This window comes from Limanda limanda, chromosome 7 (genome assembly GCF_963576545.1).
Source record: "Limanda limanda chromosome 7, fLimLim1.1, whole genome shotgun sequence".
Taxonomy (NCBI): Eukaryota; Metazoa; Chordata; class Actinopteri; order Pleuronectiformes; family Pleuronectidae; genus Limanda; species Limanda limanda.
Window position 1 is genome coordinate 29,947,570 of NC_083642.1, and position 5,168 is coordinate 29,952,737.

The window sequence follows — 5,168 nt, forward strand, 5'->3', positions numbered from 1 at the left end:
TTCTCTTTTGTCAATCTTTTTATTGAGTTTTGTAAATGACCAACATAATACAGAGAAATTAAATGAGTAAATAAATCATGCATCATTTGTGTACGTCCCCTTCCACCCTCTCTCTCTCCTAACCCTAACTGCAGTGGCAAGAAAAAGAACGAGAACAAAAACAAGTTAAGGCTAAAGTAACACCAACAGAGAGACACACGCACAAACTCTCGCAAACGTGAATGTGGCTCCGGGGAAGGATGACAGCTTACATTTAAGCCAAAAACCTGGTGCAAATGATGCCGTTTCGAGTCAAATTAAACATCGAGTCACGTCTAAAGGAGACAGTCAGTAAGATAAGGGTATTTGCAGCATTGATAAGAAAACACATTTTGAAGCATAACTGAAGGTCAATTAATTGATCGATTATTGTCAGTAATGGTCGACTATATGAGGAGATACACTACCGTTCAAAAGTTTGGGGTCACCCAGACAATTTCGTGTTTTCCATGAAAACTCACACTTATTTATCAAACGAGTTGCAAAATAAATAGAAAATATAGTCAAGACATTGACAAGGTTAGAAATAATTTTTATTTGAAATATTAATTTCAAATCATCCAATTTTCTTCAAACTTTGCTTTCGTCAAAGAATGCTCCATTTGCAGCCTTGCAGACCTTTTGCATTCTAGCTGTTAATTTGTTGAGGTAATCTGTAGAAATTTCACCCCACGCTTCCCAAAGCACCTCCCAAAAGTTGGATTGGTTTGATGGGCATTTCTTGCGTACCATACAGTCAAGCTGCTCCCACAACAGCTCAATGGGGTTGAGATCTGGTGACTGCGCTGGCCACTCCATTACAGACAGCATACCAGCTGCCTGCTTCTTCCCTAAATAGTTCTTGCATAATTTGGAGGTGTGCTTTGGGTCATTGTCCTGTTGTAGGAGGAAATTGGCTCCAATCAAGTGCTGTCCACAGGGTATGGCGTGGCATGGCGTTGCAAAATGGAGTGATAGCCTTCTCTATTTAAAATCCCTTTTACCTTGTACAAATCTCCCTTTTACCAGCACAAAAGCAGCCCCAGACCATCACATTACCTCCACCATGCTTGACAGATGGCGTCAGGCACTCTTCCAGCATCTTGTCACCTGTTCTGCGTCTCACAAATGTTCTTCTGTGTGATCCAAACACCTCAAACTTTGATTCGTCTGTCCATAACACTTTTTTACAATCTTCCTCTTAACAATGTCTGTGTTCTTTTGCCCATATCAATCTTTTATTTTGATTGGCCATCCTTACTGTAGACGTTGACACTGGCGTTTGCGGGTACCATTTCAAGAACCTGCCAGTTGAGGACGTGTGAGGCGTCTATTTCTCAAACAATAGACTCTTGTCTTCTTGCTGAGTTGTGCACTGGGGTCTCCCACTTCTCTTTCTACTTTGGTTAGAGCCCGTTTGTGCTGTTCTCTAAAGGGAGTAGTACACACCGTTGAAGGAAATTTTCAGTTTCTTCGCAATTTCTCGCATGGAATAGCCTTCAATTTCTAAGAACAAGAATAGACTGGCGAGTTTCACATGAAAGTTCTCTTTTTCTGGCCATTTTGAAAGTATAATCGAACCCACAAATGTGATGCTCCAGAAACTCAACTAGCTCAAAGGAAGGCCAGATTTATAGCTTCTCTCACCAGCTAAATAGTTTTCAGCTGTGCTAACATAATTGCACAAGGGTTTTCTAATCATCCATTAGTCTTCTAAGGCGATTAGCAAACACAATACACCATTAGAACACTGGAGTGATAGTTGCTGGAAATGGGCCTCTATACACCTATGTAGATATTTCATTAAAAAACAGACGTTTCCATCTAGAATAGTCATTTACCACAATAAAAATGTATAGAGTATATCTCTGATTAATTTAATGTTATCTTCATTGAAAAAAAAGGTTTTCTTTGGAAATAAGGACATATCTAAGTGACCCCAATCTTTTGAACGGTAGTGTATATCAAGCACTCTTATTGTAATCATAATCCATGGTCAGCATCCACCACGATCATGAGCCACCATCAAGATGGGATGCCACTATAGTCCACAGTTATTGTTCACTGCCGCCATCAGGATCCATCATCAGCTGCTACCTCGATCGTGATCCACCACCATTATCAGATGCCAACACGATACAGGATCCACCATTATTATCACGATCAGCCAGCATGATACATGTGGCTCTCTCTGAGGTTTCTACGTTCTTTTTTACCCTGTTAAAAAAAAAATGTTGTTGTAGTTTTACCTTACTCTTGTTGAGGGTTAAGGGCAGAGGATGTGTTACGCCCCGGGTCTAGGGGACCCCAGAGACGTGCCATGTGGTGCTCTCCCCATTCTTCCCACTCCCAAGCAGGCCAGTGTCACAAAGGGTTTGGTTTAGTGGTAGCTTTTATTTGCTTCGGAGGGAGAAAGGCCAACACAACAAACAAAACAATCTTATTCCCTACGTTCGTATCTATCAAACAAAACTGTTAACAAAAAGACAAATGCTTATCTAACTCCTACTCAGGAAAACACAGGAGAAAACAGGGGTAAAAGAAAAAGCTTCTCCCTCCTACAGGGCTACCACCAACACACACTTCAGATATATACAACAGAACAACACGGCATACAAACACTGGTCCTGGTTGGAGGTGGGAGATTCGGTGGAGAGAGGGAGAGTGCATTCAGTCAGCTCCTCAAGTAGGCTCCTCTCCTCACTCTGGCCAATCCCCGAGCAGCAATCAGCAGGTCCCACCTGCTTTCAATCAGGCCACACACACCCACACACTCAAGGGAGACTGCTCACCTACTAGGAGGAGAAACAGACAGTGTCACACATACACAGGATCGTAACAGGATGTTATAGACACTTAAAGCCCTATGAAACAAATTGTGCTTATTGGATATGGTCTATACAAATAATATTTGATTGATTGATAAAGGCTTTAGGTAACGTCTGATGTCCTGTAAGACTTAGAGGAACATAGAAACATGCATTTTTGAACGATGATCACATTCTGACCTTTCTTGACTTTTTCATAATGTTACTTATTAAATGACATAATATGGGGAATAATTGTCTGAACAATATCATTTTTAGTTTAGGCTCGTGGAAAATGTGATGATTGGATTAGGGTGTAACACTGAGTATCTTCTGTCTCGCGTATGCGTAGGTTGAATACAGTGGCGGCTGGTCAATATGGGGCGCTTGGGCCCCCTCAAACATCCTGAGACAAAAAAGTCTGTATAAAAACGATAAACATAATTCAATTATATGATAATAGTTTACTCGCACAATGCTCCTGGTAGAACTATGAGCATCAAAACAAGTTGTTTTCAAATTGTATTTGGTTAATTTCTCTCTAATTACATAATACTTACGGGTGTGGGGCGACGGCCAAGTGGTTGTGTGTGTAGGTCCTGAAAAGTTGGGCAACCATGTGACCTGAGGCTGCTCTTTAATTGGTTGTTGGCGATTTTGTATGTACATTTTCATTACACAGTGAACTTCCCCAGTCACAAGATGTGAATCCAGTTTAAAACCTTTGCAAAGTGCTATGAAAGCAATTTCTGTATAACAAAGAGCAAAGGCATTGCTGGTCTTTCGGTAGGTTTATTCAAGCACCTGCACATGGTGTCACATTAAATTGAGCTGGAACGATGGAACGAGCTCCCCACTGACATCAGCAGAAACAACAGAAGGTCTACACATCTTCTGCCGCAGGCTGAAGACACATCTCTTTTGACTTCACCTGGGTTAAGAAGATAACCATCGTCATTTGTTGCACTTATACATTGCACTTACATATAGCACTTGTAGTTTGGATATTTTGAAGCTAATCTACTTCAAAATGATTGTTGCTGTTCTGGGGTTGTTCCTCATGGTTGAACGCATTTATTGTAAGTTGCTTTTGATAAAAGCGTCAGCTAAATGTTATGTAATGTTACATTACATTTAACTACATGAGATGTGCACATGAGCACATTATTTATTGATTAACTAATTCTGATCTACATGCTGTCTTCACCTTGAGAAGTGTCTGTATCTTCCGGCCCACCTTGTCATGTCCACTTGAGATTTGATGTCTGCATGTTTTACTTCTTACATAAAATGTGAAAGATTCCATGACAGTGGTAGAACAGGGGGCCAAATCTGCTCAAATGATCGGATGCAGTCATGTGAACATTGAGCAGAACACCAAAGGAGAGTTTCCAACATACTGTGGAATCATGACACAAATATCAGGCTGTATGAGAGCCTAGTACAGTCCCTGACAAAAGTCTTGTCGCTTGGGTACAAGTTGACCTTAAGTGCCCCTCAAATATATTTGTAATAAAAAAAAATTCACAAGAAATGGCTAATTTCAATCCCAACAGCTTTTGAAATAATGTTTTGGTGCCAAATGAAACTGCTGAAAAGCATTCTAACGTTCACAGCTTGGTAAAGCCCACTGAGTCAGTTTTTGCAAAGACAAAAGTCTTGTCGCCTTGTCATATGATGCACCCAATCCTAGATTACAGCCTCACCTGTGATCAATAATTGATCAATCAATTAGTGGGTGTGTTTAAAAAGAACCCCAGCACACCAGTAAGATTCACCCTGAGACCAAAGCGTTGATTATCAAGAGGCTGAAGACCAGATCCACTGCTGAGATGGCTGACACCTTCAATGTGTCTCAGCGTCAAGTACAAAGAATAAGAAAAAGATTTGAAGAGACTCGAGATGTTTTTGACTAGCCGAGGTCCGGCAGACCCCGCAAGAGAACTGCTCGGGAGCACCGTTTGTTGGCTTGAAAATCCAAGGCCAGCCCCTTTTCCACTGCAGCAGAGCTCCACCAGGCCTTGTCACCTCAAGTCCCCGTGTCAACCAGGACAGTTTGTAGAATTCTGTCTCGAAATGGCCTCCATGGTTGAATCAGTGCCCAGAAACCAGCACTAAACAAAAGGCAATTAAAAAAACGTGTGGCATTTGCCAAGGCCCACAGCCTGCTAAAAGGATGGACGCTGGAAAAGTGGCAGAAGGTGGATTTCTCAGATGAATCTTCGGTTGAATTACATCACAGCCGTCGCAAATATTGCAGGAAACCTACTGGAGCCCGCATGGATCCGAGATTCGCCAGCCCAGTCACCAGACATGAACATCATTAAGCATGTCTGGGGTAGA